Genomic DNA, 24450 nt, shown 5'->3' on the forward strand with positions numbered 1-24450 from the left:
GTATATTGAGGTTTTTCTACTAACCCGATTAGTATACCAATGGGAGATTACGTATGACAGACCAGTGAAAGTACGACGAATGTATCCCGAAAGCTCTTTTTGCATAAAACTGCTTTTACATCGACGTTAATGTGCAAAAGATGTTATGTCGTGGAAAATACACTTCTTTCTCTTCACGTAAATTCGTCTTACAAAGAACCTCCATGTCTAATGTCGCGCAGACCTCGTACGGACCCGGTGAAAAGTACTTCTCGGCCTTGACCCGTTTCACAACTTGAAAATTCTCCGGCTTGATACTTGAAGAAGAAACAACGGCAGTGTCAAGGGGATGAGAAACAAGTAACGTTACACCACCGACACAGGAAACTTCTTTTTATCTTTGAAATCTGCAAGCGGCTTTGCTGTTTTCCCATGATTTCATGTACGAGTGATTTGAAAAACCGCGTCGAGAAGTAGGTCAAGCGTCGAGCTGCGTATCCGCGCGAATAAATTCCAAGCGGCGAGTCATCGCCCACGCGGTTATTCGTATCACGGTGAAAGCAACACACGGCCAATGTTATTTTTGTTTCGACGGAAGATCGCCTGTGAACGATGATGCTTCTTCGATATCAAAGTCGAACGTCTGTTCGACGTTGAGAGGGAGGAAGAAACAAGAAAAGGAGCTCTTTCTTGCTTACTACGAGCTTCTTGGTCTTTCGTCGTCGATAAATCACTATCTTTTTAGAAGATAACGTAGAGTGGAAAGAAAGATTGATCTAGTACTGGAAGATTTAAAGTCTCGACTTGACTGCACTTAGAATCTGTTTTATACGTGGTGATTCAGTAACGATGTCCATGTATTACAGTAAACAGAGATATACATCTCTATTGAAATTATTGGAATGTCGTAACGCGTCGGTGACCAAATCGTTATAATCGTACGCCATGTATTACTAACAAACATTATTTAAAATGAAACTTTAATCGTGAATAACTTGAAAAGTGTTTGGTTAATTCTACAATAAAGTATTTTTGTGAACAGAATGGTAAAATTTATTAATATATAAAGTTTCTCTTCTAAAAAATTTGAAGAAAGGAATGAATTGTGAATGAAATTTTCATACAATTATTTTCCAATACAAAACATTTATAGCAAAATTATTAGCATTGATCATAAACTTCAGAACATATTACTTCACAAACAATTTCAAATATATTCTCTGATACAATCTTTGTGATCAAGAATCAAACACTAATTAACACTATATATTTAACATCGACAAGTGATCACTTTACACTAAAAACACCAGCAGAGGAGACAGAGCTTTTCGCCATGATCTTAATATCCATACCCATAATTATCGATATTGCGGTCATTAATAAAGCCTTTATTGTCGTCGTTTTTTATCCGACCATCTCGGAGCACGTTCCCTCGTGAACGCTCTATCGTGTCCGGTTCTCGATTTCCCTTGTTCATAACGGTACACCGTGTTCAGAACGATCGAGGCAAGAAGCACAGCGGTTGGTACGACTCTTCCTTCTTCCTGTTTCTCGTGCAGGAACGATCGGTAGTCGTTGGTTCTCCCGGAGAAACGGCGCGACGAAAGCTTTCGAAAGACGCGATCGGGCCCGGGGACAGATTTAATTATTCATCCGTGGCGTTCTGCTTGCTTACAAGCACTCGCCGCTCTTGCCGGGCAAGATTAATTGGCTCGTTCCCCGCTGCTCGAGGCGGAGATTAACGACGCTGGTAATGAGAGCGGCGGGATTATTTCGGAGCGACGCAACCGTCTCGCTGACCTTTGTCGATTCGCTCGTTCGTGGTTTTTCCAACACGCGTCAGCTCCTGTCGATTCGTCTTGAGAAATTATACCACGAAGAGCAAGTTTGGAACACGAAGTTTATAGCATAGATAGTATAGATAGTAGATTAATAGAAGTGGAAGCGAAATTTAGCACGAGAAATTACGAAGTTTTAATAGCATTGTGAATATTCTCTTTTTGTGTAAATAAATTCTTCTAACTCTTTTCGTGTATCGTGGCTACAGAAAGTATTTGCATATAGTACTTACCCAGTAATTTATTGATCAAGTTGTACATTTCATTTTCACAGTATCAAATTAATATAATTACATACAAGTACTAGAAAATAATGCGAAATTTAATATATGTACTTGGACCTAATTAAGTACGTAAGTCCTATAATAGATACTTTTTGTTCTTCGACTACGTTTTGAAACGCTTCGAATTTCTCATTTGTTAATTTCCTTCGCAATTTGCATGAATTATTACTCAAATGAATCGGTGCAATCAGAAATCAAATTCAGGCTAGCGAATTATAATATCGAATAAATAACAGAAAATACGGAGATAATCAATTTTTAGTAATCTTCATAAGGAGTAGTTCCCTAGAAATAGGAAAGTTGCTGTTAACAATATATAAACATTGAATAAAACTCTCTTGGAGGTAATTATTACAATGTAGAACAATAAATTTCATAAGTAAAAAAAGGAGTGATCCGGGTATTTTTTGATCGTTTCTTCATATTTCTATCTCACATTCGAGAAATGAAAGTAAATATAATCAAGGTGAAAATAGTATGCGAAAGGCAAACGCAATAAAATCGGAGGACATTGAAACACTAATCGATTTTGAGGAACCTCTTTAAACAATCAGCTCCTCCGTGATTGTAGCAGACGATGAACGCTTGCCTCGTGGTCAGAGAATGCGGCAGAGCGGAGAGAGGATGCGAGCTCTAATCATTTTTAATTTAATTTGTAGCGTAACAGGTTCATCGGAGATTATCTTGAGCCTGTCGGCGTGATAAATTGTCGCACTCGCGAGTTTACCGTAAATCGCTTCACTCTATCTGCTACTTTTTATACGTTACTTGTTGCTCTCGCTCTCCTTGTCGATTTCTGCTTTTTTTCGCATAAATTCGGCCAGCGAGTGCACGCGGCTCGATCGCTCGCGGCTTCTCAGTTGAAATATTGCATCGACACCGTTGATACGGCTACATTTATTTTGATCAGAACTATAATTATAAGTCACTTTACCGTTTCTCATCTTTCTCTATTTTCTAATTTGCTCGTTACCTTTGCACAATTTTTTTCCGCTTGCCTATCGACAATTTCGCAATAGTTACCCGAACAATTGCAAAAATTCTTTAACAATATTTAAAAAGCTCAAAGTATTATGCGCAATCAGTCGCAGAGGAGCTCCTCGTCAACTAGCAATTTCGCGATAGTAACTTGGCTAATCGACTGTAATAGAAGATCTTTAATAATTGAGAAATTCCAAGAATTCAATGAATTCCAAAAAGAATAAGCGTAGAACAAAGTACAATTAGAAAATCACGAGAACGAATGCTACAGGAGGTCAGTGCGGCACGTCAATAGTTCGAACGCCATTTGACAACGATATATTTGACATTTTAATTAACACGAGAGAGAGACAAAGGGTAAACGTCGGCTGTGCTAAAGAGTGAGGTTATTTCTTTCTCCATCGTGTTTCATTGCTGTGGCGAGGAGCTTGATAAAATTTCAGTGACCAAAATCCAGCAGGAGGACACAGAATCACGAGTCCCGAAGGGGACGAGAAAACGTCCATGACTGCTTATGGACGTCAACAGAGGTTAAAAGAGAAAGAAAGAGAGAGAGAGAAAAAGAGAGAGAGAGAGGGAAAGAGAGAGAGAGAGAGAGCTCGACCATTTTTCTCTCGGTTACGCTCCCTTTTACGCTCTCTCCAGACTTTCCCAGCTCTCGGGCCGGTTTTCTGTACGCGTAATCCTGCGTGCATGTATGGAACAGGGAATGCCGCGCCGCGTGGAAATACCAGGGAATCAGAGCGGCAAAGGCAAATTAATCGCTGACTTCGTGGTATCGGGGCGAATTTATATTCGACGATGGATGGAGTCCATGGCGTGGCGTGTGCACGGTGAATCACAATGAATCAATTATATTATAAGGGACCGCGCACCATTCGCTATCTATCCTCTCTTGGCCAAGTATCCTGCCCGGGAATGGCCTCCGGGAGATTCGAATTGCGGTTTAAATCACCTGCTGCGGCAGCACGCTGCACGAAGATCGAGACAGACGAGAATCAAATTACTATTTCGCGAAAGGGAAACGTGAAAATCGTAGAAATGTTCCTTTCACCGTTTTTCTATAGCTTCTTAGTTTTATTTTTGTGCCTACGAGAAAAAATAAGATTATTTCTTAACGATATTTTGTCGACAACGATGACTATTTATTGTTTAATATATTTATTGTTATTAAAGTATTTCTATCCCATTTCTAGAATTACACATTCTTTAAATTTGATTTTTTTTTTATTTTAAGCGATAACTTTTCTCCTAACATACTGTTCGTTGCTTCTTTTTGGGTTTCCAAAAGATTGTATCAAAATATAAGAGGAAGAGCAAGCCTCGGTTACAAACACGATCTTAGATTCTTAGATAATTGGAACGACGCATCAATAGAAGTTGAACGTTGCACTATCAAATCGACTACCAAACCCATCAAACTGAAAGGCCTTTCATAAAATTAACTTCAGCGTTTATTAAAATAGGGATGATGATTACAGATATCTATTTATTGTCGAAACATTTCAATTCTAATCTTTTATCTATAGTACATTTTAATGCACATTACAAATCCATAATTTCTAGATGGTAGAAATTGTAGGTTTGTATGACATTCGAACGACGTTTGATCAAACCGGTACAATACAATGTCTCAATAAAACGAAACGTGACATGGAAGAAACGAACGAAGTAAATACTGAGAGACGGAAGAGAGAAAACCGGAGCTCGTTAACATTCTCTTGATTCGCCGGCAAACTCGCGGTCCGATGGGCGGTAGTTTTTTCCCGAAGATATCTCGCGGCAGTCACGACGTTTAAACGACGTCGAATTAATTTGACGGGCCGAAAACGGAAAACAGGGTGAAGGAAACGTTTGTTTGCGAACAAACAAACGACCTCGTGTTCGTTCCATTTTGTCAGGGTTTTAACCGGGAAAATTGAAGGGGCGTATAATATAATGGCGCAACCGCAGCCTTCGACCGTAAAAATATCGCTCGCAGAAATTCCGAATGTTAATTTGACGACACGGATTGATGCCTCGAATGTGATATGTTTAGAAAAATTCGTGAAATCCTGGACGACGATACTACCAAGAAAAAAGACATTCTTTTGTATTATGTTGGTGAGTATGTATCGTTAGTGTGTTGGAAGGAATGCAACATTTTACCTTTTTTTCTGTTGTTTGAAACAAGTAAGTCGAAGTTCTGAGGACGAAAATGTAAAGTTGCTTCCGTTCAGTTTGAGAATTTAATACTTAAGATATATGGATATGGCAACAAGTAAATTTTTCAGGATCTGATATTTACAATTATATATATTTCATTGACATTGTTGAGCCAGTTTATAGAGTTGATACATAATTATGATATAGGAACATAGAAGCAACACAATTTTCAAGATTTTCAACGGAAATCTTCTATCTAAATATATGCGATTAATTGAAAATGGAAAAAACTGGATAACTAGTTTTCAAGCAACGTCTAAATGACTGCTTAATAGCATGTCTTATCTTCATCGCATTAAATTCAATCATAAATTCGAACCAGTTTTTAAATAAAAACAAAGAGGAAGAAACAATAAACAGACCACTAAAACAAACCTCTTTCACAGAGAATAGCAACACAAGTTCCTCCATAAATCCGTCTCATTTATAATCGCCGAACCACTTCAACCCCAGTATCTCTCATTCAAACATTATGTTGAAAGGCTGATGGTGAACGGTAAAACCAAACGACGAGACAAGTTGTAACTTGCGATAAATGAACGACTCGCGTAAGCGACTGTACAAAATTTAAATATAGATATTGAAGATTGTTAATCCGTCAAACTCGCTAATTTTCCGCGCACAAACGTTTCTTCGTCTTCACGTGAAAAGATTCAAAATAATGGCAAACGCGAGGGCGAAGAAAGAGAAATAAAGAGAGAGAAAAGGACGAGGTCGTCTAGATGGAATTAAAACGGAACGCAGGAACATCACGGAGAGCAAAACTTGGAAAAGCGGCTGCTGGATAGAAATGTTAGCGGAAGAACGCGGAGCCAAAATTACACAGCGCTTCCGGCGGCCGCACGAGCACCGCGCCGGTGATATCGTAATGAAAACTCCTAACTACGCTAACTTCTCGCTTTTAAAGTTGCTCGCCCACACCGTGAGTAAATCTTTCTGCGAGGTTACTTAATACGACGCGACAATGCAGAACAGGGACGATGTTCCGTGACTTTCTTTTATGTTGCTGTATGATTTTTCTGTTTAAATGCTCGGCCAATCATCGTTTCGTACACCTTTAACAACACTGTGATATTTCACTAATTTTTGATATCGTTCAGAGCTGATTGCTCTGTTCCATTCGTTCCCGTATTCGCAGTTCATTCAGTTGTTACTCTTTAAATGGTGTTCTTGTTGTTGTTGTTATTTTATATATTATTCGTGCCATTCAATATAAAAACTGATGTAATTTCTTGTCCACAAGAGGTACAAGTTTTAAAACTAAAAATACCAGGACAGACAAAGCAACCGACACATAATTATTCATAGAAATTTTATATATTAACAGCGATGTATTTTGATAGATTTAAAAATGGATAGAGAATGGTTCATTCTCCTCTTTGCGTTATATATTTTTTCATACATCTTTCATTTTGATTCCTTTGACACACGTTTTATAGCTTACTCGTACTGTTAATTACAACTTTTCTGGAAGCAGTCTATTTTTTAACAAGCGACGCATCCGAATTTTGATTTTGATAGCGCTCCTTCTTCGTAAATACACGACGTTGTTTCAAAAGTTCTTGAAACATGAATGTGGCGATATTATGAATGCCGGCGAAGCTCGTCGCGTGTGTCGGATAAAATGAAGGAAAAAGAGTGACACGGTTGTATGCGGAAAACCGATGTGGAGTTTTGGATTACGAGAGAGTATACGTTTACTTACGTCGGTGCAATTTCGTAGTGAGATAATGAGAAGCCTCAGAGGGGTCAACGAGAGGGAGCGCGGAGTCGGAATATAAAAGAGCAAGAATGAAAAGTGAGTGTAAAGAGCAACGAGTTAGCATCACCGTCTCAAATTAAATATTACGGTTTGATACGAACTCGTGTATCTCTTCAGGATCTCCATTTACTATTTTCTCATCACAATCTCTTCGAATCCTTTCGTAATTGGAAGACCACGTTTATCGATCTCTTCGTATTTATCGTTTACCCTCCATCAATATGCAATCTCGAAAATATGAAAACCTAAATATTCAAACACTTGTCCACATCTTTTATGAATACACCACGTGTGTTATACGAAATATTTTGAAATTTGACTCGCTCTATTATGAGATTCAACAATTACGGTTATGTTGGCAAAATTTAAAACATGTCTGAAATTATACATAGAAGTTGGAAAATATTTAGAGCAAGTATATATTTTGTAAAGATTACAAACATTCAATTATCCATTATATTAAAAAGCGTTAACAGTGAATGAGGCCGTACCTAACATTTATTATATGCTTAAGACGACTCTTTATACTATGTACTAATTTTTTTCAAATATACATTTATTATAATAAACTAATATAAAACAAAAGATGTTGTGCATCTATTATTTCCTTATAAAACGAAACAAGCTTCTGGAACAACCTAATACAATAAAAATATTATGCAATTTCCATATACATACCAATGAAATCCCAAAATGTTCTATACAACGCATACAATATGGATATGAAAGTTCCTGTGAAAGTATCCAAATAGTTTCATGAGTCAGTGTAACTTTTAATCGTCCGGAATGAAGCGTTTCAACATACACTCGAACAAAAGCAACTCTCGGAGTCATTTGAACCGGAAAATATTGTGACCCTCCACAAGCGTAGATAAGTCGATAATAAATTCCAGGGCGGACGTACTATTACTTAAGAGCTTGCATTTCGCATGCCCGAATTGCGTCGAAACCGATGGTTCGTTCGGTCGCTGCTGACTGCGCAAAGTCTCCGTTATGGAGATCTCCCGACTTCCTCTCTCTCCCTCTCTCTCCCTCTCTCTCTGTCTGTCTGTCTTTTCAAAGAATAAAGGAAAATTTACGGTTATTACGGACGGACAAATAAACGCAATCGCGCGAAGAATTACGACACGGCGAAATTTTCGCAAAAGTTTGAATCGACGATTCACGAAACGATTCGGGATACGATCCATCCTCGCACGACTTGCACGTGGAAAAACGTCGTCCTCGCGCGTTCGCAAGTCGTCGTCGTTCTGTGGCGCAACGACTCCTTCATGAATTCTTCATGAACCCCACGGATTTACTTATTAAATGCACGACGTTCTTGCTTGGCGGTAATTTACCACCGATTTTCCAGGATATTCATGCCTTTGAGAACGATCGCTGTTTTCGCTGATTGTTTGAGGTAAACAACGCGACAAATCGATCTTCTCCCTTGGGATCGTGTGATTTCCAATTTAACTTAATATTATTTAACGAAATTTTTAAAAGGATTTTCATTTAAAGAATTTATGAGGTTAATTTACTAGCATCTACTGCGCGGGCTTTTAAACGTAAACAGTTCATTATATTTCCTTTTAGTTCGATTATTCCGAGTATTATATCTTATTTATTTTTAAAATCTAAATTAAGATCGCTGTAACAATATATTATGAGTTCTTACCCTGCTCCTTTGTGTAAAGAGATTGAATGTTTAATTGTCTTTCGTGACTTTAATTTTTTAAAATGCTAAAGAATTCGAAAATTCTTGCAGATTACAATATACTCTAAACTATACCTATCCTGACGTACGAATATTCACATCATAGTGAACAACAATATTTTATATTTTACGGTTGAGTAATACTTATACTGAATAGTCAAAAGGATTTTTAGTATCATTTTCAAAATTGAAATTAAGAATCATATTTACTTGTTCGACCGCTTTGCGGGCAGACGCGTTATATTTATATTTCCTTACTTTTATATATTATATTATTAGTCGAAAGCAACGCATCATACATCTGAGAATTCGCGACCAGTTAGGAAAACAAGGCTCAGTGGCTTGCAAGCTGAGAGTAATGGAAGGGATAATGGTCGTCAATTGACGAAACAACTCGAGAATATTTATACAGATTCATTAAGGTATTTCCTGCTTGAGCAAGTGAAGTGTCTTCTATGACGGTGACAATTATAAGGAACTAGTGATGGGTGGTCCCACCAACGGTTGCTCGAGGGTAGAAATGGCCTTTGAATATTGCACATGGCAAAAACCCGCTTTTCCCGTGTTTTATCAGAATGAACTATTGTTCTAATCCATTGAATTACACTATTGAATATTATTATTACACTATTGAACTAATCCATAGGGTTATTACCCCAAGAAACGTTTCAACTTGAAAGATGTTTGTAGTAATAAGGGATTTAACAGTAAAGTAAAAAATGCTAAATCTTATAACGGTTCCTTAGGATTATTGCGGGTCCGAATAAGTACATACAGATGGTGGCTATCTTGCCCGAGAGATGGATTATAGTTTGTAGTAGGATCACGGGACGTAACATTACTGTTTCACGAAGGATTTGAATTTTCAATATCTTCTTAAATTACAAAGTAAGAAATCTGATTTAGTAATAGTATCGTTATCTGTATTTCTATTTGTGTTAGGACAATTGCGGAAGTAACGAACTTGGCTGGAAGTATGGTTCGACGAGGAAATAATCGGGGAAAATAACGAGGTCCTGTAGTCCGCGTGGCGGAGAATGATTCTCAAAGAACGCTTGATAAATGCGCCACTGGTAAAAAGGGGGGAAACTCATTGTAGCGACAAGGCTAGGACTGGTTTGCAGCGTGACTGACCGAGCATCATAAAACGGACGGTGGAGCCACGCGTAAATCGTACGTAAAACGATGCCTGTTATCAACGTCAGTCATGTTCCTTATCACTGGGCGTTCGAGGGTCGGACATTGGAAATGCGGCCAACGTGAAACCCGAATTACCATATGAATTGCAATGCCTTATTTTAAGGGCTGCGATATTACAAGAATTTCAAAGAAAGATATGTTAATGCGTTTTTAGGAATGTTAGAAGATTCTTAGGAAAGTTCAATAATCTTGCAAATGGGTTAAAAACTTTTAGGTTTTGCGAATTCTAAGGGATTGAGAGGATTACTACAGCTTACACGATCCACAGGATTGCAAATATAACAAGGTATGTCTAAAGAATTTAAAAAATCGTTCGAGTTCTAAGTATAGGTTTTCAATACGGCGGTCTGGAAATCCAAGGTTATCGAAAGGTATCAGGATTCATAGGAATTTCCGCGAAATTCTTCGTAATCTCTACACACTCCTATTGTGATTCTTGAGATCCTCGAAATCTACAAAACTCTGGATATACCTTTTCCCTGAAACTCTATGAAATCCTTTAGAACCGCAAAAAAAAAAAAACTAAAATTCCCAAATTCCACTTCTCTACTTGTATAATTCTTATATTTCACGAAACCTATCGAGTTTCTTTACTCTACTTTTATATGCAATTTTCGTCCCCCGAATGTAAAAGTGCACCTCTATCATATTCCACATTTCAGAAGTCGAAAAACTTGGAGAACTCGGTTCGAACAGATCATCCACTGTGAGCGTTAGAAACAAAAGAGCGTCCTGACTATGCAGAAACGAAAGTGCGCGGAACACAACGGATCCAGCGACTCGGTGGAAAAGCCGTTTCCAGCGGAATAATTAGATTCAAGGCCGAGCGGAACAATGCCTCGCCCACTTAGGGACGCGGCGCCGTGCGTGTCTTGCCCTGTTGCGCGTACTATTTTACTTTATGCATTGCCTGTTGGTCCCGTGCAACCAGATGCTTCCTCGTTTCCTTCCATTTTCCCGGTTTTCACGCACACTGAGTAATCGGCCTCATAGTCGTGTCTCCAATTCGGTCCTGGTTGGGACGGTTTGTCTAGGTGACTCAGAGAGGGAAGCTCGCTCAAATTGTATTTGGGGAATGGAACAGAGGAGGAAGACAAGGAGTTGGTATGTCTGTTTAGCGACATAGGAGGAGGTTGTATTTGGATATGAAGTTTATCGTTTATACAAAGCGTGTCTCATTGTGTTTGATCAACTCCTATGCGAATATCTTTGTTTCGGGGATTGCTTCAAGTGAGATTTTGTTGTCTTAATGCTAGCTTCCGACTATTTCTTGGTAGATGATCGACCGGTGGTTCCAGATTTTCTTGGAAGATGATTACTAGTATGGAGAACCACATAAATGCTGTTTTACTTGTTCTACCCAATAGAATAGTAATTTATAACGAATCGTATATAAAAAAGCTTTATCATTAAATTCGGATTTTGATTTATATATGGACAACAAAACAGCATATTGTTTTCTTTATACATAACGTTCGAAAATAAATTTTTTATAATCGAAAATGCGGCGTGTTGAAGACGCAGCTATGTAAGTAGAAATGAACGACGTGGCCAGGCTAAAGACATCTTGAACAAAAGAGGTGCGACCGCCTGTGAATAGAAACGAATGACAAAGTCAGACCAAAGTCACTGTCTGTGCACAGAAGAGACGCTTATTAGACCATATTTGATGAAACTAACAGTTATAGAATAACAATGATACAGATATATAATTTATAAACTGATAGTCATAGCACATTGGAATTTTGTGCAGATTTTAATTATTGCTTTGTATTCAAGACACAAAAGTATTTTTCTCTTATAAAAAAGACAATGCTCTAAACTGACAAGATCTTTTACTCAAACGACGTTTTAAGTAACCAAATCATTCATACTATAAGCTTGAGATGATAATTATTGAAATATACGCCCTAGTTCCTCGAAGATGCACAGATTAAATCAACCAACGACGTCGCCGTAAAAGAAGGTTAAAAAGAAGGAAGGTTAATATTGAAACGTGACCGCGATGAAGACGGATCAATTTTTTCTGTCAGTTTAGACAATCTGTTTCGGGTCTCAGGAGTCCTAGCGAATCCACTTATTTCAAGTCTTCCCGGTACCTCATCGTTCGAAACAATTCCATTCTCTTCTTCCACATTTCCTTTTTTCCGCCTTGATTTTCATCCGTTCCTCTCCTCAAGGCTGCTGAGCATGCGAAATTTCGAGCGCCAGGCGAATAGAATCGTGGCAAACAGATCGAAACAGAAGGAGGAGGAGGGGACAAGGAGAGAAAAGAGGAGAAGCAACAAAAGAGGAGAATCCGATCGCTCGAATCACCGACAAATATGAGTGCCTCGAGCGTTCCGGAGGGAGTCATCGACCGTCTAAGATTTCTCGATTTTCGTCTTCTTCCTGCCTGGATTCAGCTACGTAATATCTCCCAGGACAAGTTTCGAGGAATAATAGAAAATGTTTGGACACAATGTTGAGACAACTTTCCTAACTGAGCGACTCCGATACGCGATAATTTATGGCTACGGATTTTCTATATAAATAATTCTTGGAACAGATGGATTAATCCATACATGCAATTGTTGAAATACGTTAATTGGCCTCTCAACACGGCGAATTACTTATGCAGGATCATTTCCTGGCTACTGTACGATCCAAGTTAATCTTTGTATCCATCGACGCAGTTGTCTTTAGATCTTAAGTAAATGGAAAATTCAGTAAGTGAAAAAGGAACTGAGACGTAGTCTGACTTAACGAAATCATTAATTTATGTTCGTACTTCAGAGCGGTTAGTTTTCAACAGCACATACGAATCTTTCATTGTCGTAATTCAGACAAATTACACATTGCTGATGATTATCTATTCTATTGTAACAGTAAACACTACTATTTATCAATACTTGAACACTCTGCTCAGTATATTCAATTTCTGCTTCAGTTCGATAGAAAAACTAGATTCTAGAAATATCAGTAACATTTAACACGACTGCCACGATAATTTATTGCACCGGATATTAACAGTCCATTTAATAAATGTTTCCTTTGCATTAGCATCTAAAACGCGTAGAAATGACATGGAAATCGGAGAGTCTAAACGAAATAAGCGCGTAACGAGGAGATGCTCGTTTTTGATACTCAATACACACCTCTCAAATTATGCTAGCGTCGGTTATCGTTGGCATCTTACACCAGTTAAACGTGTTAGGAGTAACCAGGCAGCGAGGCCGTGATATACGACCGAACTGCAGTTTTCTCCTAGCGAGACGAACGAGCACTGCCGCGGAAGAAAGCCAGGAAGCTATGCAAATCGAGAAAACGACCGTGAGATGGATTAGCTGGACGTCAGGTGGACTAATGGATATTAGAATCCTGGCGGGGGATTAAGGAGGTACGTATTTCCCCGCGGTTCCTGCCACGGTTCCCTTTGCGATCGATGAACTTGGTAAAATATATGGTATTACTCGAGCGTTATTCATTCTAAATCGATATTCCGTTAATTTCGACGATGGTTAATCTGGTTGATATTTGAACCTTCGGTGGGCTGGTAATCGAAGGATCGATAAGATCGATGATTGATCGACAAGAACGGATTCCTCGTTGATTAAATTTCAACGGGACACGATAGAAGGTAGAGGACTGTGCTCTTTTGACTAGCGTCAAACGCCGCTTTAAGCAATCTAACTTTCAAATTGCGTGACCCCGGCAGACGTCCGCGCACGATTTAAACGCGACGATTTCTTCCCTGTACAACGTCGTCGGGGAAATCTCATCCCGTGAACCGAACTTCCAGCCACACAGTGATTCTCTTGAAAAGTTTACCGCCACTCCGGCTATTGTCTGCCAGACTACGTCAAGAGCGTCTACACGTCAGAAGATCCTCGCGAGTTCTACTCGAATCAAGCGGACCATGCTCGGATCTCGCACAGAAGTCTACTCTCGGGCGTCATCACCAAGCAGAATATTTCCAGACGCATAGAATATCACCATTCCTTTTTCATCTTCCTTGATGCTATCACAATCGGCGTCGGATGGATGTCAACTAGGTATTACCGTATAATTACTGTTACTAAATTTAGTAACGATCTCTTACAAATTTAGGAAAATGATTTGCAGCATACCATACGAAAATAAGTTATAAAATAAAGATAAAGTTACTGAACATTCTATAAGCATAACAGAAACTATACTTGACTTGACTTGATGAACAAAAAGAAGTTTAATACGAAGCAGCTGCAGACAGGAATAACCTGACAAATTTAAGAAGATATATTTAATTCCAAAATCAAATGAAAAACGTACAAATGATTGTGAATGTTGTATTGAATTAAACATTCTTCTTGTACAGAGGATATTATGTTCTTTTAGCCGAACACTAACAAAAATTACGCTTAAAGCTAACCAGTCATCATGGTGTTAATACATATTTAAGTACTCGAGAGAAAAAATGACTTCAAGTATCAGAACGATTACTGTGAAAAGTAAACAAAAACGCGACGGAATGCACAAAATACATGGAGGATAGAGTTTCGATACGATACAACATTTTCTTTACGCACTCTCGATTAATTCGAAAGCAGATTGCATCGAGGCACATCCACTTTCACTGCGAACCCCGAGAGAAGAAATTACGACAGTGGCCGTAAACTGCTTCTGCCAGGCATGCGCGCTCGCCAGATTTAATTAAATATTTGCACTCGGTTTAATCTTGCCTCAGCCGTTCCTTCTTCGCTTCGGCCTCTCTCGATTTGCTGTCGCCTCTTATCCTCTCCCCGGCCAGAACAGCTCCCTTTCATCGTCCACGAATAAATAATTTCCGACGATTTGCATCGGAATAATCAGCCTCGTTCCCGATCACGATATCCAATCGATGTTTAAAGAGAAAGAGACAACGAGACAGGTCTTTCAGTTCTTCTTTGTTCGTGGCTACACGAAAAACTGTGTTCCAAGTTCAAGGATCGTGTTATCTAATCACGCTCTCGCGATAGTGATTCAGAGTTAATTTGGTGTGATCGATTGCTTCTTTTCTTAAAAGTTTCCTTCTTTATTACAAGACCTGCATTTTATATATTTGCAACATCATGGAAATAATGAAATAATTGGAGAATTTCGCAATACTATTGTACGATCAATACGAAGAATATTCGGACAATAACATAAATTTACACGAGTGAATGATTCGACGATTCAACGAACGAGCCAACGATTGATAGCATATTACCCAAAACTGATCCAAGTCCGATTCATAGAAAGTAGATTGTAATCCAATATGAATTTACCTGAAACACAAAGAGAAAGCGGTTTATTATAAACAATTCTCTCACGGACGCACGTGGGAATGCTATTATGGAACGCGTAACCATTATTACAGCTTACATTACAGATAAGATCTTTATATTCGATTATATCTACGATAGTTTCTTTATCGAATAACACTTTCAATCCCTTCTTTCGATCCTCCATCTGTAAATCTCTACGGGTAATTGGGCAAGCATATTTTCGCACTTTCCGTAGACAAGCCGAATCGTTTGTGTCCGCGCCTAACTTCTTTACTCTTCCAAGCTTTCGAAAAATCTGAAATCTTATCGGAGCATTTTATTACGTTATACAATCAGTCTTTAAGTTATTTCGAAGAAATTAGCGTAACGAGTTAAATCTCGCTTCAAACGTAAATGATCCAAGCTGCCCTACGAAGGGTTAAAAGAGACTCCTCCGTAAATCCGTAAATCGATCTTTTAGCGTAGAAATAAATATATAATAGAAATATAATATATAGAATAGAAATAAATACCACGCTTTGAACACAGTCGATTCCTGGCAACAAACTAGCATCGCAAACTTCTCATGAAATTTCCTCCTCGAGGCACGATTTCTCCGCGGTGAGATTTAACGCTAATCCAGTCGCTCAGAACGCTAGATGTACAACTTTTCGCCGGATTAAGTCGGGTAACGTAATCTATTATGACGCAGGGGACGCGAATGCGAATTACCAGGATGTTCAATTACACAGATTCTCATTATTGTTTCGCGACAAGGTTGTTCACGGCCGCGTTTGCAGACGGGGACTGAAGCGAAAGAGAGCTCGACGACGGCAATTAGAGGCGATTCGAGGCGGATAACGAGATCGTAACCGAACGAGCCATACCGTGAAACAACGTATTCGAATTTTAAAGGGCTATTAATTCGCTGGATGCTCGTGTCGTTAAAATGCTTAACGCGATATGTCGAATGTAATGGAACGTCGCGGCTTAATTAACGGCGATATCAGTTTGATAATTGCTTGACATCCACTTTCGTGGTTTTGCTTCACCTTTTTCAGGTGATTATACGTACGTATAGGTTATACGTGTATATGGGATCGAATGGAATTATATAGCCGACGATTAACGAAATTTCGTGTTTTACTTGATTCGTGTTCGAGAGGTAATGAATAATGGATTTGGATGGAGGCGTTGCCGGTGGAAACGCGTCGACAGGAATATCTTGGCCTTCGACCGTGAAAGGTTAACGCGTTACGTTCGGTACGCCGTGTCTACGCTTTCGACTTGCACAAGAATTGCGACATGCATCCCTCTGTTTTTCTTCTTGTTGTACTGAATCGTCTGACAACGATAAGTTGAATTTGCTCATTCGCTTTTATTGAAATATGTAGGGAAACCGTTTAGTTTCGAACGTTTAGTTTCGATGATACGAATGTTATTCATTAACGAAAGAGGGTATATATCATTTAAAATCTAATCTAAATATGTACATACGTGTAAACGCAAGAGAATAATTAAGTATTCCGTAGAAATATTTATACGGCTTTATCCGAGAGATAAATTATGCGACGAAGGAGATAAGATGCGAAAAGACGTAAATATTACGTAAGAGATTTCCAATTTTAGTTCATGAGAAACGTATTACTACATCAAAAACATACATGCAATTCCACGTTCAAGGCTCTTGGTTTGAATTTTTAAGAAACGCTTATTGCAATACTACAGTCGCTGGAATCTCAGATCTCGAAGATTGCAAATAGTAAAATATATAGTACTCCGAGGTTTCTAACTCGAATGGAAAATTTGTCAAGCCACGATACGATTTATTTTTCAAAAGAAGATATAATGCGCTCGTAAAAAATAATTTGCTAATATACAGCGTATACGTTGCAGTAGAACTCTATTTATCTGATTTCGATTTATTATCGGAAAATGAATAATTTCCATAACTGCGGTTTATCGATTCTCCCTATTATCTATGACTTTTCGTTCACATAACAGGATCCAATCAGCGGGAAATCACTTAATCAAACACTAACTGAAGCTTCGTTTCAATGCATCTGCTCTTAGTTATCGAAAAGTCGAAACACTCAAGAAAACTGATGTTTATTATGTTTTTCATTTTTGTTTCATTTCATTCAATTTAAAATATTTAATCGTTGCTTCTTAACAGCTTGTATAATATAACTTTACTTAGAAAAGCATCGGGAACTTCAAATATTCTAAAATATTTTGAAAAATAAGATAAGAAAATACTAAAGTCGTTTTATGTAAATAAAAAGGATAAAAATTCGTTGCAGTAATCGATTTTCTGTTGTATATATATGATATAGTATAAAATAAAACATCAACTATGAAAGGGTTAACAATTTACATTACCATAAATTAAAATAAATTTTGAAAGCTCCTATTACTTAAAAGCACCACAACGAATTTCGATATACCTGCTAAACTACACGTTTCGTCAGTAGCAAGTTGGTTATTGGAGGCTCGAGAGCCGCAAAAACATAGGCATCGGTTGCGAAAGCGTTAATAAAGTGGGTGACATTAATGTGTTTTCGACGCATCGCGATCTGGAGGTGAAACGTGTTGCGCAAAAATAAAAAACGTCGTTGTCGACGTTGCTTCGCGATGTAAAAGAGTGTTTGTCCATTAGCATCGCAGCGTCGTTACATCTCTCTTAACCATTCGACCAAATGAGCGAAAAGCTGCATCGCGCAGTTTGAAAAAGGCAGAAGCGTGTATTCGTCAACGAGAAACCGATAAGAAGCAAAGAGCGAGAAAAATCAGGAAAGAAAAGAGTCAAAAACGAGCACTGCCGTTGAATTATCGGTTTTGTTTGCCTCTAAAAAGATGATCTTCACGCATAGTACATTAAGACGGTAATAGACGGCAATTAGGCGATGAAGGGTTGAATTCACCGACGAGTTGAACAATTAACCGTAAAGAGGGAAGGCCAGCGGTTGAATTCGCGAACGGAAACCAACGTGAAACGTAATTTGACACAAGAGGATGGTCAGTCTCGCGTGTCGTCAATGTGCGACAGAAAGACGACCAAGATAATAACGCTGATATGTAAGCGACACTGGTCCAACTCTTGAGAGAACATTCACTAAATTAGCATTCTGCTCGAAGAAGAATTTTAAACCTGCTCTGAGAACGCGTAAAAATTACCGTGAAATCGTTTCCGATAAAACTAAAGTGTTTGCTGGAGATATCTCGAACTCGCAGGCGTCCTATGGCCTCAGATTAACTCCTGCAAGTGTCCAGTAATTAAAATTAGGGTTGATACAGCGGAATGGAGAACTATTAAATTAGAATTCTATCTTTTTATTTAAACTTCGAAGTTTTAGCAGCGAACCATAGTCGTTGTCGTTTGGGTAAGATTTCAATAGGAACTGTTAGAATACGACCATATATTGTCAAGGAAGGATATTGGAATACAAATTACAGAAAATATTGGAAAACCCTGACCTACATATTTTACGACATTTTTCTGGAATCTAAAGGAATTATACAAAAAGAAAAGCAGTGCGTATCGCATCAACAATTGTCATACATTTCAGTTTTAATTTCTGAAATTTTTATTTACAAATCCCCTTCTGTCTTTCGTGGTGTTTTATTACTCTCAAAAAAGAAAAAAAAAACAAAAAAACAAATTACAAAGGTTGTCGGCACTGAAATTAACCGAATTAAAATTGTTTGTTGGAATACAACGATATCAGTCGCATGCGGATAGAGTGTTTGATCGTACAGATTCTTCCATTCGTTGCCCAGCGCCATCCCCACTAGCGTACGTTCGTTAGATGTACCGCGGCGGCTGGCGCGTGCATGCTCTTCCGAGAACTCGGCGGAAGAAACGTAAGGATATGGATGGAACATTGGGCACGTCGGTGTCGCGTCTTGACAGCGTAGCGCTTTGTATCGAGAAGCTGCTAGAAAGTTCCGTGGCACGTGACGTTACACAGTCATCTACTCAGGTCACACTCATTATAGAGAGTGGGGGTTCAAAATCCTTACAAGCGCCACAGGTCACTAAGGCAGTTAGTCTGTGAATAACTAGCCAACTGTCTACATTCCAGAACGCACATTTATAACTCTCGAAATAATTGTTTAATAAATATCACATTATATTATTTCAACATAAACGTTGTGTCTTCCACAGAATATTAATCCTAATTCCAAGATTAAATTCTAACATTGTTTTATCTCTACTAACTTTCAATTCAGTGATTATAGATGTCACTGGTGAAATAGAGACACGATTATCAAGTTGAAGAGATTAAAGATATTTGGTGTATATCTGCAATATTTTGTATCGTATGTTTCATGTTGCATTTGTATCTTATGCTTCCTAAACATTCTTTTACTGTTATGACATCGTGCAGTTAATAAAAATATAATAAAATCTACCAAAAACGATTTCATTCACAAGCGTGTTAAATCAACGGTCAACGCATATCAATGAGCAAGCAGGTGCTCGCAAGATCAGCTTGGAAGAAACCCGCTATCGGGAGTGCAACGTTGATCTAGCCTCGACTGAAGCGGGATAGAAAGTACGCGATCGCTTACGTAACGCCGTAAGCGCAAAAGAGCGGCGAAGGAAATCTTCTGGGGTGTCGATCGTGTCCTGTCAACTTTGAAAACCATCGCATGTAGGAAATAAGAAGCGATACAGGCCCGTTCTGGCTGACGTCTGAAGATAAACTTTGCATAGCAATTTAGTTCGCTCCGATGCTTGGTATTCTGTCGTGGCCGCAAGAATACTCTGGCGCGGACAGCGAATAGCCACACAGCGCCGTGCATACGCTTCAACGCGACGAATTTACACGTATATTTTCAAATAAGGTCTGAAAACGTGTAACTTGTTCACGAACCATCGCATGAGGCGCGCTAATTCTCTAGTATCTAGAATATCGGCACGTGCTTCTGTTGCCCTGTACACTTTTACTTCTTTGAAGATAATTAGTAGCCTCGGTGTTGTTGAAGTTGGTTGAACAACGGTACCTTAGATATTAGAGATTCTGGAGATTGCAGACTGACTTTAGAAATTGACTTGAGGCTGAGGTATTGCAGATTGACTTTAGAAGTCTTCCCGTTTTAAACTGTTTAATGCTATAATTGCTCGACATGAATATTTCTATGACAGTTACTGTAAATGTCACACTTGTGGTCTCGTAAACCAAGGTTTGTGTAAGAAACTTTTTGATTATTTAGATACAGTTCAGTTAGGTACATAAATTGATAAAACCGATATTAACTCAAATGCATACAACGATAGAAGAAGTTTCAAATAGCCAACTTATGGCTTTTCTTTTAGCAAAGTAGTAGTTTCTTTTAATCGTTCTAGCGAAATTATGAAGAGAATACTAGAATTCTTACATTATTATTAATTTGCTAATTAATATTATTAATTGATTTGGCAAGTGATACATGTATGCTATAGACGTTTACTGTATGAACAACTTTTACAATTTTCCAATTCTAATTTTCTAATTTTTTCGAGCAGGACAATTAGATCACTTATACAAGTAGTTTATACGAGTTAGTTATACGTTGCTATATACAATAACGTCGCTACTTCTATTGTAAAACGTGTTAGTATTACACAAGAAAATCGATTGGCACTGGTAATTCGTAATTTCTGACCTGTCAAATTTCGCTAATAATATTAGTTCAAACGTGCAAGAAGATCTACGATTAAATAAAGGAATCGATAAAGGTGTTGGAGAAAGAACCTAATAGACAGACAGAGAAAAGCAATGTATTTGTTCCGCGCGGTAGTACTCGTTTCTCAAACTTCTAAGTACAGAACTTTCTACCAAGATGAACGAAACTTTCTCGATCTGCTATTTCGTATCTCGAAATCTCACGAACCGTTTTCCCATAAACTCTTTGCGCTCGTTTACTTCACCAAGCGCTATATGTCTCCAGTATCTTTCACCCCTCGAACAAATCGGAGACGCTCCGAATTATCCTTTCCACAATGGAAACAAAATCCCAAACTTCGAAAGGGCGCCGTATAGACGGATAACCAGAGGGTAGTTTTCATATAGCGGAACAACGAATGGGTCATGCGATGAAATTCAAAAAGGTTAGTCCATCTTGAAAAAGAAGAAGAGGATGGACGCTATCCGAATGGTGGAAGAAGCGGTGGCTTGTACGAGCTGTAAAGGAGGGGCGTGAAAGTGGTCGACGCGAATGAACGAGCGCAAAATGCTGCAGAAACTGTAGAAGGAACAGAGCGGATAGATAGAGACGCCTGGAAAATTTCTTGGGACGTCTCGCAGATTTCGGTTCTCGACTGCTTTCTCTTCCCCCGTTCCCGTGTCTCGAGAATCGTCGTAAAAGCAGGTTACTCGTTTCACGGGCGAAGAAAAACGGCCGGAAGACGAAGCTGCACCGAGCCCGCCGACATTCACCCCCTTTACACAGAACACCGAGTTTACACCCTTCCGGACACGAAACCGACCCTCTTTCTTCGACCAGCCTCTCTCAAGGTCTTCTCTCCGAGAAAATCAGCGCCTCGAGAATAAGAGCGTCTTGTTGACAGAGCTTTGACCGATATTCGGTTGAATCGTTTCGTCGGGATTTAAGTGTTATCGCGAAACCAACGAGCTTTAATTACTTTTCAGAAATACACGGTAACGCATAAAAAGAAAAAGAGAGGACCAGATAAGATTACTTTTATCTATTAACGCGTAGGGGTGTATTTTTTATACTATACAATTTTAATAAGTGTAATATTCGAAGTTCCGTTGAATTTGATTAGACTATTTAAAAGACCATTGCGTGGTCGTAGATAGAAGCTGCGGTAGGTGGTTTTATGGAGTGTTTGAAAAGTAATTTTTCTTGTTTCTCTTTGAAAGAGAATAAATCACTCTCGAAAGGCATTTAAACTTTCTCAGTTAGCGAGTAACTTTGAACCGTAACACGGTAGGCGAAAACGGTACCGTTAATAACGGCGATTAGAAAGCGACCAAATTAGGTAGTAAAAATAAAAAATATTCCATCGAGTGGAAAATGGAGGTCGCGACGACGGGGATCGTCAGCGATACCCGTTCTACGGTATTCGAGCCAACTGGATTCGATTAGCTGGATCGCACGTACGCTACTCGAGAGCACTGACCGACCTTGCGATCTTCAACCTGCCTTTCCGGCTTGCCAGCATGCTGCCCAGAATATTCATCGGCCTCGCCGAGCTTCTGTTTCGCGAATTCCTACAAAAACCAATAATCAAAAAATACTTGGAGAATACAGTTATTCATTTTTTATCACAATTGATATTCCAATCGTCGAATAACTAAAGGACTCGTGACAAAAAACGACACTCGTTTGACTTTTCCGAGGAGAGTAAGCAAATACTCCGGCATTAGAGAGATAACTCTCGATTCCTTTAAACACAATATTCAGTATATTGCATAATGTACTGCAATTATATCAGAGAATAGCTATGTCGAATTAAATTATCAAGTGACAAACTTCATGACGAAGAGTTTGACATGACTAATTATTATTTCGCCATGTTTTTCTCTAGATTCTAACTGCAGGAGGTTAAAAAAGAAATCAGGAAATGTGGCGTAAGCCGTTTTTGTTACTGCTAACCAAAAGTATTTGGAAACGAATTGAAATTCTATTCTCAATCGCATTACGAACAATTACCGATTCCCTGTTTCGTGTAACCCTTCCACTAAAAACAGCTCGAAACACGCCTCAGTTCGATCAGAATAACCGAATCTAATTACCGAATGATTGCCCAGTGAACGACACAATCGCGAACGATCGCGTGAAACAAGAAACCAATTCAGTTTCGTAGATCTCTGTGCGATCGGAGGGGACCGCCGATAAAATCCAGGCTCGTTCGTGCGTGCCGACCAACGTGCACGCGCGTGCAAAAGGGATGACAAACGTTCCGGGGGTGTAGTTTAATCCCTGCACCCCATGGTTGCCAGTCTACGAGCGAGGCCGGCTCACAAAAGCCGTCGTTAGTAACTTTCATCCCCCCGGCCAACCCCCCAAGCTCTTCGTCCGGCGGCGTTCGGTTTTTAACTCGGGGGTGGCGCGCGGAACCGGTGTTCCGGCGACGAAGGTAACGTATCGTTCCAATTAATTGTGTGACGGAATGGGATTATCGAGTTAGAAATTTACGACATTAAAATTCATAAGCTTCGGCGACAGATAATTAGCCGCTCGTTCCGCGTCAAGATTTACTCAGCGTTCATGGATTCGCGCGCTACACTTTCTCGTGTACAGGCATTCTCGCTTTTCCACTCGAGTTATACGTTCAAAAAACTCGAAGAAATCTTAAGTCAGAGTTATTGATGGAATTTTTATACATAATTTCTGTATTATACTTTTGATCGAGTCTAAAGTCTGCCTGGGATGTTCGAGTCCATTACAAGATTTGTTTATCATTTTTCTGATTTATCTAGTAATATTGCACCCATATCGGAGAAATATATATTTAATGACGAAAATAAATAAAGGTAGAATTTAGGTATACAAATGAAAAATATCATGTTAGTAACATATATTTTCACATAGAATTTTACAATTGCAATATTAATAAAATTCTACAATCACACGCTACCTATATTAATAAATACCCCTTTGATAATAAAATAAATAAAACTTTACGATTAAATTTTACAAAATATAGATTATCTGACTATCCTATTTGTCAGACTAATTTGTCAATTTACTAATAGTCTTATTAATTGGTAAATTATTATGTAAAACGGCACCTATTATGTAAACAGAAGGTATAAATACCAATGAGCTACTGTCTCAGAAAAAGAGAAAACAAAAATGAGCGAGTAATGGAATATTCTACTATAGAATTCTTAAATTAACAATTAGAGAGAAGGAAACAACAAAGTATTATATACCTATCTCTTTTAGCAAAACATCGATGATTGAAATATAAAGAACAGGAATCGTGATCAACTCGAAAGACTGTCACTATCCTGTCGGCCCGAGTTTTCGTAAAAGTAGATCGTCATGAAACTCGATATGATAGAGAAACGTACCAGTCCGAAGAACTGAATATGATAGGAAAGCGTACCAGTCCCAAGGCAGCGATTCGATCGTTAAACGGACGTGGTTTCGATATTGAATCGGAAACGCGTATTCGTCTCTGTTGGACCAGAGACCGGCAATTCTCCTGGCGCTTCCTTCAAGTGCGGATCGATCGGAATTCCTGAATGGGCTTTCACGAACGAACAGACGACTATTCTCTCGCGTCGCGAGCCGC

At 38.8% G+C, this 24450-nt stretch overlaps 1 protein-coding gene and 1 long non-coding RNA gene across 5 annotated transcripts in view; one reads left to right on the top strand and one right to left on the bottom strand.

Moving 5' to 3' along the window:
* Positions 1–24450, bottom strand: part of LOC117208202 (mucin-5AC-like) — a 329389-nt gene that overhangs the window by 25436 nt on the left and 279503 nt on the right. The window lies entirely within an intron of this gene.
* On the top strand, positions 12683–15366 carry LOC117208203. Its single transcript, XR_004487650.1, has 3 exons — positions 12683–13327; positions 13784–13982; positions 14053–15366. It is a non-coding gene; the product is annotated as an uncharacterized LOC117208203 (long non-coding RNA).

The sequence above is a fragment of the Bombus bifarius genome, unplaced genomic scaffold, assembly GCF_011952205.1.
Source record: "Bombus bifarius isolate JDL3187 unplaced genomic scaffold, Bbif_JDL3187 scf7180000008058, whole genome shotgun sequence".
Lineage (NCBI taxonomy): Eukaryota > Metazoa > Arthropoda > Insecta > Hymenoptera > Apidae > Bombus > Bombus bifarius.